The sequence below is a fragment of the Mytilus edulis genome, chromosome 3 (assembly GCF_963676685.1).
Source record: "Mytilus edulis chromosome 3, xbMytEdul2.2, whole genome shotgun sequence".
NCBI classification, from domain to species: domain Eukaryota; kingdom Metazoa; phylum Mollusca; class Bivalvia; order Mytilida; family Mytilidae; genus Mytilus; species Mytilus edulis.
The window spans coordinates 84,841,055-84,854,653 of NC_092346.1; positions in this window are offsets into that span (position 1 = coordinate 84,841,055).

The window sequence follows — 13,599 nt, forward strand, 5'->3', positions numbered from 1 at the left end:
TGGTAACCTTTATCTCTAGTTCGATAGTAAAGATGCGTTCAAAATAATCACCAGTTTTGAATTAATTAGTGAGAGAACATCATTTATATAGCAGAAAGTAAAGTTAAAGATATTGCTAACTTCTTATTTTTCTTCATAAAAAGTTCCAGTATGAAGTCAGCCTCGTAATAATACAGAAACAAGTTGGCAAGAACAAGGGCACAGTTGGTTCCCAATGGAATGCCGACAGTCTCTTGAAATACATGTTCACCAATCGTAACAAATAAGTTGTCAATAAAGAGATCAAGCATCTTGATAATATCAATTTCAGAGGTTTTTATTGTTTGAATCAGAGTGATGCAACTGTTTGTATGCATTTTTTTTTATAGAATGTTAACCCATACATCATTCATTGCATGTTCTTTCCCAATTTTGAAACTCATCGAATTGTTACCGAGTGGACAAAATGGACAATAGGACAAATGCAGACTCACCCTTTATATCAATATCGATTTAATTTTTACCTGCAATTTTCGAATAAATTGGGTGTTTAGAAATGCGACACGCTTAACAGTTATGTGAATTTCCTACAGTATTGTATTGTATATTATTGTGATGAGTGACGCAACTACAAGGTTCTTGAATTTCTAGTTTTAGTTTGTTTCATACCGACTTAAAAATATTAGAACGACCAAATCGAATGAGATAAAAACATCTTTATTATCAATTTACGAAGCTGATTGCTTGCACTGTCAATTTTGTTTACTTTATACGACGCTTGATGAATATAAGGTCATTTCATTTCGATGCTGTAATGATTGAGTTGCTTCAATGGAAACTTTAACGTTATCTTGGAAAAATCAAGAAATTTAATAAGTAATTTCTGCGCTGAGATAGACACATTGGTATTAAAACCTATATTAAATTCGGAGTGTTATCTTCCTTATTATTTTTGTGGTTTGATGAACATGATAAATGAAATGTTTTGATATGCGAACTTGAGAATAGTTCTCATTAAAAAATACTCGAATCGCCGGTTTGTCTACTCACTAGATAGATTAATCAGAAATAGTAATTAAGGAAAGGCAAAGAGGATAAAAGCTTACCTAATAATTTTGTCCTTCGAAATTGCAGAATTAGGTATGTTTATTGTATTGTTATAGATATTTTCTCATTGACATCAATTCAATATTCTTTAGTCTTTGTAAATATGCTAACAAATTTAAAGTTAGTCATCGCCTTTTTGAAGCCATTTAGTGTTGTAAGATGTTCTAGACTAAGGTATTTCAAATATTACGGTATTTTCATAACAATCATCATCATCAGTTTATAAATGATGATCTAGTGTCCTATTTTTTCATGATTCCTACACGTATGTATTGTATTTTCCTCTGAGTTAACCATGCAAACTTCCTACCAGCAAGTTCAGGGAAGAACATAACAGACCACAAGGGCTTACAACTCTGATTAGTAAATAATGTTCTGAAAAGATGATATATTTCTTTGCCATAGTTCAAATTTAAATATCTACATCCAAGACCAGCTTTAGATTTTGAGGTTTATTAATCAAAATAATTGATTCCAAGATAAGGACACAAATTTAGTCGTTTTTTCTGGTTTCAAGGAATCAGAACTCTCTATTAGAGGTATACGATACAAATAATAAAACAGTTGAACAGCTCCTTATATACAAAGTTGAACAATATTTCCTTTAGCTTATGCTAATTAATTTTTGTCATGATATGTAATTTTCTAATTTTTTTTTATCTATTGAATTGAACATCGATAACATGTATGACTTTTTGGCCAAGAAAAATACATAAGTTTAATTTAGAAGAAACACCGACATAGCTAGATAATACATTTAATTATCTAATTACTACCATAATTTTAAATCAATGAGTATTGTAATTTTCATTGTTATTTAAACATGCTATATCAGTATTACAAACGTAATCTTTAAATCTATCCTACTTTTAGAAATTTAAATGTGACGTCACTTTTGTGCGTCGATCTCTTCTGTTTACATATAATACGTTGTTCAGCTGTGCTTTTTTAAGTGCTGATTTAGGTTGTTTTACGTTTTCGTTTTTATTGTCACCACTTCGGTTTTAACATGTATACATTATTATACATGTTATTATTTACTGTTGGCAAAAGTATTTATTATTCTAAATACTAAGAATTTTCTTATCCCAGGCAGATAACCTTAGCCGTATTTTTAGAATTTTTGTGGTCCTCAATGCTTTTCAAATTTTGGTTTTCGAATTGTTTTAATCTGAGCGCCACTGACGAGTCTTATGTAGACGATACGCGCGTCTGGCGTATTAAATTATATGCCTGGTACCTTTTGATAGCCTTTATTTGAGTGTTTCTCTGTCCTGTATGTTCTCCCATTTATTTAAATATAATTATGTTCGTTATTATGTGATTATTATAATTAAAGAAACAGTGGTTTGCCGACGTTCAAATTTTATCAATCGATTAAGGTTTATGTACCCTTCTGTAGCCATTTTTGTACGAACTTTTCAAACTTCAATTGTATCAAAACTACAGATATAATGAATAATAGAGATAGGCCATTTTGTACATATTCCAAGGGGAAACTTGATGCAAAGCATTATTTTTCACTGTTCCAGTGCATTTAATAGAAAAAGAGGACTTTGTGGCAAATAAATCAAGATTTTTATAGAAAATCCACAGCCTTTATCCTTGTACTCTCATATTTGGCAATTTGATGACTGATAGATATAGGATTATTGCATGCAGTGCTAGCATTGATTTCCTTAAAACAAGTTTATAAATGTAGTTATTGGTTAAGACAAGTATAAATATTGCCAAAATCAAGTACACCTTTTAGGGTGCGCTCGACTTTAGTGACTCAGCACGAGGTGTTTTGGAATTTACAGGTTACTTAGAACTTCTTGTAAAAAATAAGCACTAGCACATCATAGAAAATCAAGTGAGTAATTTATGTTTCAAATTTTATAACAAAAATCTCTGTATTAAAGGCTGTGGATTTTCTATAAAAATCTTGATTTATTTGCCACAAAGTCCTCTTTTTCTATCAAATGCAACGAAACAGTAAAAAATAATGCTTTGCATCAAGTTTCCCCTTGGAACATGTACTAAATGGCCTATCTCTATTATTCATTATATCTGTAGTTTTGATACAATTGAGGTTTGAAAAATTCGTACAAAAATGGCTACAGAAGGGTACATAAACCTTAAACAGATACAATTTAAGGTAAAACTATAAATTCAGGAATTATTGTGAGGTTTTTTTTATAAAGACGAAAACGCCATCGGGTGAGAATCGTTCTAATACGAACTCGTATTATGGAATCCTAAACACATATATGTATGCATCGTTTTCTCAAATCGTAATAATTAACTCTTCAAAAATCTCAATAATTAATGAATTAACAGTAAACAAACACTTAAAGTTAAAAGAGACCTGATCTGTCAAAAGGGCACGCTTCTGAAAATGCCTGTACCAATTCAGGAATATGACAGTTGTTGTCCATTCGTTAGATGTGTATTGTCATTTGATTTTGCTATGTCATTAGGGACTTTCCGATTGAATTTTCCATTGAGTTCAGTATTTTTGTGATTTTACTTTTTTCTGATGTCACCAGGTATATGAATAAAAACACACAGTCTAAGATCGAGTTCACTTGAAACTCTAGAATCGACTTCACCGTGTCAGGAGTATCACAAGATCGCAATAGAGTTGATCTTCATTACAATTCTAAGTAACTCTAGGGCAAGACCCTGACCAAGCATAAAAAATGACATAATCTCATTGGTAAAACGTCACTCAATGGTTTCTTGATTTTAACCTTTGCTATTTGAGGGTTGGAACCAGGGTATACGTACGAGGAGTTAACTCGAGGGGTTCAAAGTAAATTTTGATTGTTGAAACCCGGAAAGTAAAATTTAAGGTTCAAGTGAACTCGGCCAAAGTGGTATAACGAGAAATAGGGCATAAACAGTGAAAAAATTAAGATAAGACTGGTATTTACAAATCGCAAATAGAATTCAAACCTTGCTATTTACGACTTTTTGCAGTGGTGCTAGAGATTATATTAATAACATCTTGGTAGTCTGTTTTGGAGTGAATGTAAAAAAAATTTAATCACATATATAGTTAATGAAATCCGATAAAAATTCAAAACGGAAAGGAACTCTTCTAGTGTTGGATAGGATATTGTAGATAACAAAATTAAGTTCTTTTTAAAGAATAATTGAGATAGTATAATTTTCTTGCTACTAAAGTTTTATATTTTTTTTCCTAAATTAAATGTAAAAATATTTTGTACTCAACTTACGAATTAAATGAAACAGATTTAAATGTGCGAGAACAAATGAAAACAACATATTATAAATTGCGTCCGACGCGTTTTTTTCTGGATTAACCTTCCTCAGGAACGCTCAAAGCCGATTATTTGAAAGCAATGGATGTATAAGAACCAAAAAAAGTTGTAGAGCTGAGAAATTGCAAATCTTCATGTGCGGTTGTCCAATTAGTTTTAATTGATTAAGCATCATCATGTTTTACATCGCTGCTTTGATATTTTTAAAAGCAGATATGCTAAATACTCTTCGTGTTGCAATGTTCATCCAACTTTCTTTTCTCGGTTCTTGTCGATGATTAATCATACTATTGTTAAATTGTGATATTTGATGTAGATTTCAAACAATGTTGACGTTATGAAAGAAATGGATTAATGCCAAACAAGTAAAACTTTTCAGGTATTACATGCACAAATAAGAAAACAGCTAACGAAGGACTCGTAATTTCAGTATAGATTTCTAAAGAATATAAAATATATAAGAAAACAGACGTGTAATCAATTTGCATAAAATGCTTTATTACAGAGATTATCTTAAATTGAGAAATCTCATTTTTAGAAGAAGAAAAAAAAGAAAAAGATAAAAAAAAAAGGACAAATTTCAGAATTGATTGAACTACTATGGCAGTGTTTAACGACCTTACCTGGCTATAAAGCCTTTGCTCGGTCAGTTGTTTTGACATTATTACATTGAGTGTATATATCACACGTGTGTATGTTTAGACTTGTTTGACAGTACTGATTATTTGCTAAGATCATGTTATATCTTGTGTGTCTTAGTGTCTCAATCATTTTATTTGACAGTTGTTATCAATTCGTTTTATGTGTTTCAGCTTTTGATTTTGCCATTTGATCCATGAGTCTCCGTTTTGTATTTTCCTCTGATTTTATTATTTTTTGTGATTTTACTTTTTTTTTTAAGTGGGTTTGAGAAAACAAATAACTTGAATAGTCACTGATGAGTCTTTTGTAAACGAAACGTTCTTATGGCTCAAATACGAAATTTCAATCCTGGCATCTATGATAAGTTTACTTAAGACAATAATATGCGTCAATCAAGCATGACACACATAAAAATCCAAAATATTCATATATGTATAAACCACTTGGAAATCGAATACAATGGTAGTATGTTTCTGTGTACTGAAGCGCCTGAGATATCCTATACTATGTCAATGTCGTTGCTTGTCAAGTATATGCTTTGCAAATACAATGCTGTTAACATATTTTGACAGATTTGATAACAAAAGAAATACATTAAACCTAAAAAAAATCGAATATAACGGGATTTTTTTCTTATGTTCATAAAATCTGTATAATCCGTAAAATTCTAAGGCTATTTTAGATACAAACATGTATCATCCCATTAGCTTCGACTTACAATTATTTCTTTCCTAAAATTAAAACCAAACTTGAAGAATTATTCAGTGAGAGACGTAAGATACCAACGGAACATTTGACCTCATAAGTCGAAAATAAACTGAACACGCCATGACAAAAATCGAAAAGGACAATAAAAATAGAACATTTAAAAACCTAGACTAAGCACCACGAGCAGTTCAATAAAACGGGGTGATCTCAAATGCTTAAAAGGGTTAATATATCCTGTTTCACATGTGGCACTAGCCGTGCTGATAATGTAAGAAAGAATCCGGGAACATTCGTCCAAGTCGGTAGGGAACGACAGTTAGAAAATATTCGTCGTGAACAGATGAAACAGTCATTTCATATCAGTAAACCAACTCGTGATGACGTCGGTAAAATTTTAGAAGAAATTATTTCAAATTAATTTCTTAGAACTCTTGGTTTAAAAGTTTTCTTTTTGAACAACACCCCACTATCAAGAAAATGTAATAGGAAAGGCAAACACTTGAATATCGTATCGAATGGGAAATAAAAATTAGAAATGGAAAGTTCACACTCATTTCTTTCGTCGTAAAGTTTTGTTCTTAACCGACCCTCATTGTTAATTTGTATATGTGTAATATATGAGCAGTCTAAATTATATCTTTTGTACTCAATTTCTCAGTTTTATGGGATATATGCGTTTAACACAGTGACCAAACTTTTAATTCTTTAGTGAAAGGACATCTTCTACTAAGCGGAAAATGATAATTATTTCCCTATTTCACTTTCATTAATCATTGAACAAAAACAATCATACTGTAGATTTTTAATAACTCTCGTGGCTACTGCCCCTTTAAGAATTATTCAAAAAAGGTCTCGAAATTTTAATTAATTTGATGTAAATTGACGATAGGATACCAAAATTAAGCACCGTTAAAAGAAAAACCGGTATTTTTTTTATTGTATGTATTGTTGCCTATGGAAGAATTATTACTACCGTGTACCCTTTAAGCTTGGTATCTACAATACGTTGTTGCAGAGGAAACGGGCGTTTGTAATGCAAAATTTCAATTCTGATGTCTTTGATGAGTTAATTGGTAATATAATTGTCCCAAATTCAAAACAATGCGCTCCAATCTCACATTTCAGTTTAATTTTTTTTTATACAACGATGTGTCTCAATGAACCACCTGTATCCCATTATAGTAATATTAATCAAAGGGGATGACGAAATCATATGCAGCCTCATATTGTTATATATCATGATGAGATCTTCCTATTGTACGAATAAAGTCATGATATCTTTAAAAACAACGAGGGGGCCATATTGAAAAAAATCAATCAAAGGGAGATAACTTCTAAAGGGGATGATGAAATCCTACAAAAGTTGATCTGGTAAAACATCATGATGAATGATGAGTTCTATCGATGGTTCAAATTTGGTATTGATAACTCCAATAGAAGCGATAGGAGGGCGTGCAAAAAAATGCTGGAAGAAAAAAAAACAAGAAAAAAAAAACATTAGAAAAACAGTTAGGTTTTCCTCGCGTAGAGGACAGACCTTAATAAAGTTCCACTATAAAAATGAAGGCCGTTTTGATTGTAACCCATCGTTTTATTCTAATAAATTCCGTAGAAGACACAGAAGTTGACTTGGTTGAGTTGAACTTATACAAAGGAATATATTATCTTAGCTGTATTTGGCAGAACCTTTTGGAATTTTCGGTCCTCTGTCTTTTAGAAAAAACCGTAGTATTAAATTTTCCAGCTTTGTGTTTGCCTATCGTGTGACAAGGACAGGTGAAGGAGGTCCACTTTGGAGCGCTGTGTAAGGGTATCATTATTTTTCTAATTTACTAATGAACATCTTCAATGTGTTTATTTACAACATAAATCTTGAAACACTTTGAAATATTTCCTTAAGAATTATTAAAAAAAAGAAAGATTCAATTTGATGTAACATTACGATTGGCAGGGATACACAAACAAGTCCATTTCGAAGATGGTGATGATACCATTTGATTTAATTTTCGAACACAGAATAATAAAGTACTTATACCACAACCATGGTTTTTGTCTAAGTCTTTATTATAAAAGCGGTATTTTTTTTTAATTGTAATTATTTTTGCGTATGGAAGAATTAATACTACTGTGTACCCTTTTAGCTTGGTATCTATATTACGTTTGTTGCAGACGAAACAGGCGTCTGTAATACAAAATTTCAATTCTGGCGTCTATGATGAGTTAATTCTTGATATGATTGTACCAAATGTAATACAATTTAAATTCTTCATATAATAACGAAAAAACACAATGAAATAAAATAAAATAGTTTTATGCGAATTAACACCTAATCGTTAATGATGTGTCTCGATGAAACACCTGTATCTCATTATAGTAACATTAATTTTTGTAGTTTTGATTAAATGGCATTACTTGAGACTTAAATATTACACTAGTTACGTATCATTTCATACAATGAATGAGACTGGTAATATTTAAAAGCTTAAAGACGCAAAACAACGCAGTGACTGCTTTGAAGATTATTTATATCTAGGAAGTGCACTGCATGTAGTATGTATAATACATATAATAATAGCAGATTTATTGAATTGTTCTCAGTCTACATGTACTTTTGTTAAATGTGACTTGGATGAACAGAGAAGAAAGACGCCAGTAAATCGGTCATATAGTCTTCTAGTCTTAAACACATTATTACGTCAGTATATTTATGACATACACGTCACTGTTATTACAGGTTATGCAACAAGACAAGGATTCCTAGATTAAAATAAATTCTAACATGCTGGCTACTAATCAGGTGATTTTGAAATTGAAATTATTTTAGATCTTTTGAAAGCAACACAACTTTACCTATATTCAAATTAAATACATCTGAATCAAAGACGGAATTAGAAAACAGTAATTGTATTGGAATTAAACTCCTCACAGATATATCAGGATTAAGATTAGTATTTGCACCAGACGCCAGCCGAAAAGTGGTAAACCGGGTGTGCGACAGGATAAACATTTCCTGCTATGCAGGTTTCACCCGTTGTTTACATCCATACTCTTTCCCAATATCTCAATAAGGAATAGGACACTCCAATTGAATTTACCTATAAGACACACAGAACTAGTCGTTTCGATCAACTAATTCCTAATTCTGACGTAAATCTTAACAGGTGACGGTTTCAGTAAATTTTCATATACTATAAAAACCGTGTGCATTGCTTTTACACGAATAAGTAGTATGCGCTCATATTGACATAAGTATTGTAATATGTAAAAATATACAATTTAAATTAACAGGGAAAACGGTACTATTTATTCTGCCATAGGCAACAATATTAACGTTTTCTAAATTTACCACTTTTTAAGATAAAAACCTGGATAAAACAGTTATATGTTGTGTTAGTACTTTATTATTCTGTTTTAAAAACTAAAGCCAAATAGTATTATGACCAACTTCCTACAGAGCTTGTTTATGTTATCTATGCCCACCGTCATTTTGCACCAAATTTATGAAATTTTGTAAGTCTTTTCGAATAATTCTCTAGAGTATATTTCAATAGGTTTCAAAATTTATATTGTAAATATACACACTGCAGTTATTCATAGATAAATAAAAAATGTATTTACCCTTACATCCAATCACAGCGCTCCTAATTTGACTTCCTTCACCTGCCTTGGGTACACAAAAGGCCAACCTAATGCTGGAAAAAAATTTAATACTACCGTTTTCCCAACATATACTATCTTTGTTTGACTTTATTGAATCAAAATCTAGTTAAACAAATAAGGAAAATAGAAATAAACATTTAGCAAAAAAAAAATTTTGTATAACATTAGTTAAAAAAAAATAAAAAAGTGTTGCATGATTACCGATGGAACAAATTTCTAATCTAATACGTTTTAGTATGTTTCATTTTAATATGCACTTGTAACTTACTTTACTATTAATCAGATTTGCAACTGTTAAATGCCTGTTAAAAGTCTTGCCATGAAACACGAGAAAGTGTTATATTCAAGCGGCACATCCTTGTCATGTATTCTTATTAAGGAACGAAATGTACCCTTCACTTGAGGGTGGTGTTCATTTGCCAATATGAAATGTTAACATTCTTCATGCTTGTATCTTTCATACTTTTTGCGTTTAAAGCAATATATATTCAGAGGGAAAAGAAAATAGACAATCATTGTAAGGTGAATTTAACATGCATTTTTGAAACGGTTTAACAGGAAATGCTCTAAACAGATTTTTGTTTACCATTTTATCCAAGTTCGGAACTAAAACAATATACATATTATGTTCAACAGATTGAAAACCCATCATACTGTTTATATATAAATTGACGTTGCATCATTATTTGTATGACATATTGAATAGACTATTACTTAACACATTAAACATCAAAAAGGTAATAATGGGATAACCAGAAAGCGCTTTAAGCTTCACATATGTGAATCACTGCATCTAGTATTTTTTCAGATGATCAAACAATTAAACTATAAAATGTATATTTCAGTCTTACACTAATGTATTCCTATATTTGCCTTGACTAATATTTAAAAAATATATGATTAAACGAAGGTTCGAACTCTGAACAGTGCTCTCCTATTATATATGTAATATTTCATTTGATAAGTTCAAAGCATTCCCTGTGCACGTTAATCCCGTAAAGTGTTATTCCTGGTAATTCAATGAAATTTAAAGCAACAATTTATTAAAGTATCATCTCTCAACAAGTACAGAAGATAGTTATAAATGTCAAATCAATGTCATATATATATCGAGTCATTCTTTACAGAGTTAAAAATGGCAAAGCAATAAAATATATAGATATGGAATATAACATTTACCAATACGAACTAAGTTATTCAATTACACACAATTGGTAAGCTAATGGTTTTCCCACATTGTTTCAGATTCCTAATAATTTAATACATATTAAAACCAAATAAAAAAAAAAACAACTAATGAGCTATTAAATGTAAGATGATCTAATCTAGCTTGATCGTGTTCCTATCCTTTAATTAGAAAAATCTGCGATATCGAGTATTATCTTCCAGGAGTAATAAATCTGACTGTCCCTCTTGTATCTTTCGTCCTTCTTTTATGTCCACCATTAAAGGTATATTCAAAGCGTTTACCAGGTTCAAATCACCATTTTCTAAATTTGAAAATGCCTGTTTCAAGTCAGGAATATGACATTTGTTGTCCATTCGTTTGATGTGTTTTATCATTTGATTTTGCCATTCAATTAGGGACTTTCTGATTTGAATTTTCCTCGGAGTTCAGTATTATTGTGGTTTTACATTTTACAGAGGCCTAAATAAAGAACAATTTAACTTGCTTCTACATGTAGCTAGAACACGTTTCTGGTTAATAGATATAAGACGTGGTATGAGTACTAATAATACAACTCTAAGTAAAGTTAACCATTATAGGTCAAAGAACGGTCTTCATCACGGTACCTTGGCTCACACCAAACAGCAAGATATGAAGGACCCCCTTCCCCCAAAAAAACCAAAACAACGGTCTAATCTATATAAAAAAAAACAAGAAACGAGAAACATTTATACATCATATCAACGACAACCACTGAACATTAGGTTTCAAACTTGTTTCCTGTAAATGAATGTTTAGGCAACATTTTAGACTATTTACCGGATTTGTCTTCAGATAAGCAACACGACGGGTGCCACATGTGAAGCAGGATATGCTTACCCTTCCGGAGCACCTGATTTCACCCTTAGTTTTCGATGGGGTTCGTGTTGCTTATTATTTAGTTTTCTATGTTGTGTCATGTGTACTATTGTTTGTCTTTTTCATTTTTGGCCATAGCGTTGTCAATTTATGAGTTTGACTATCCCTCTGGTATTTTTCGTTCCTCTTTTATGTCCAGCATTAAAGATAGATTCAAAGCGTTTGTAGAAGTCTAAATAAAGTACACATAAAACTTGCAGCAATAAAGGAACATGATATCATTGTACATCTTAAAAAACGGAACAAACAGGAAAAATATTAAAAAAAACAACAGTTATAGTATATACTGAAATAAAAAAAGATTATAATTACATATTAGAACTCATCAAAGATACAAAGCTTTTAGTTTAGTACGCTAGACATGTGTTTATAAAGACTAAACATTAATATTAAAAGTAAGGTTGGACTATCCTTGAAGAAAGCAACATGCATTGTAACGTATATGTCTAACCCTTCCCTAGCATTATATCATATCTTAATATTTAAAGTCTATAGTAGGTACAAAACACCTAGAAGAATATTTAACATTAATTTGACCCCTTGTTGTGACTATTTTGCATCGTGATACGGAAGTTCCTTGAAGATTGATATTGATATAACATGAAACGTTGCCGCCTTGAGCTTTCTATATTGTAAAATTATATCGTGATGAATGTAGAATATGATTTCAGATTCAGGATAATTTTTTCTAATGGAATAATGAAAGTGATTCAAAATGAAAAGAAAACATCGTAAAATATAGCCCAGAGATACGAAACGAAGGACATATTCACAAAGAAGATTTACAATACAATAGTTTGCTACAGACATGTAGATTCTTTTCATTCTTTGAACTAATGGAAAGTTTTATCTTGTGTTTCGAATAGAAAATAAGAAAATGTCTTTTACAATAAAAAGAAAATAACTCTTCTAAAAACTATCATGATATTAATAATACATATTTTATAGTATTTTGACCTCCGCAAAGAACAATATGTCTATAAAATGCAAAAGCGAACAAATAGACTATATAATTGTCAAGATTTTCTATCACAAATTATATGGAAATTTATGTGTTCAAACTATTATTGATATTGGATATAATACATATCGTGCATTTTGATCTTGTAGATATCACTAAATCTAGTCTGGTATAGGACCAAGGATCAGTTGTTATTCCTGTGACCCTAAAACTAAATACGTCTACACATGAACCTGTTATAAAATACCAGTGCATATTACTGAATTCATTTAAAAATATTGTCTTGATAAAAAAAAGTCCTAAATGTACGTATCTGTTATAAGTGATTGTAATTAAAAGAAAAAAGTTTATACCTACATAAACTTGAACTTCCTAATAAGCTGTGAATTATATACCCTAACTACTGTCAAATTTGGCATCTGTCGTTACCAATGTGAGAGATTAGGTCTTTCTGAAAACACTTATAAAGGATACCGGTCTTGTAATTTTGTACACTAGACGCGTGTCTCGTCTACATTAGACTTATCATTGACGAATGCATACCAAGCTCTTTCAACAGCGTCGATAAGTACAAACATTGTTTGTAATTGACAGAAACTGTATTTATATTGCCTTATCAGCCTTAGGAAAACGAACTTTTACGAGTTTTATGTGAACTATCCTGAATAAAATAAACTAGAAGGTTTCGCATTAGAATAACACATCTATCAAAATTGTGCTATATATAAGTATTTAAGCAATAATTCGAACAAAAAAAAAAGTCAACCGTAGTCAAAGTAAAATCACAAAAATACTGAACTCCGATGAAAATTCAAAGCGGAAAGTCCCTTATAAAATGACAAAATCAAAAGCTCAAACGTATCAAACGAGTGGATAACAACTGTAATAGTCCTTACTTGGTACAGGCATTTTCATTTCATTTCGTCTTGCGTATCAAACTATAAGCCTGGTACTTTTGATATCTTTACATCACTGGATAGATGCCACTGATAGTGCAAGTTTCGACCCCCAGTGTTCTACCAGCCCAGTAGTCGGCACTTCGGTGAATATCAATAATATAGTAATTTAAAAAAAAAAATTTTGCATATGAAATATTCGAAAAACTAGGGATTTTCTTATCACAGGCATAGAGTAACTTAGCTGTATTTGGCACAACTTTTTGGAATTTAAGGTCCGCAAAGCTCTTC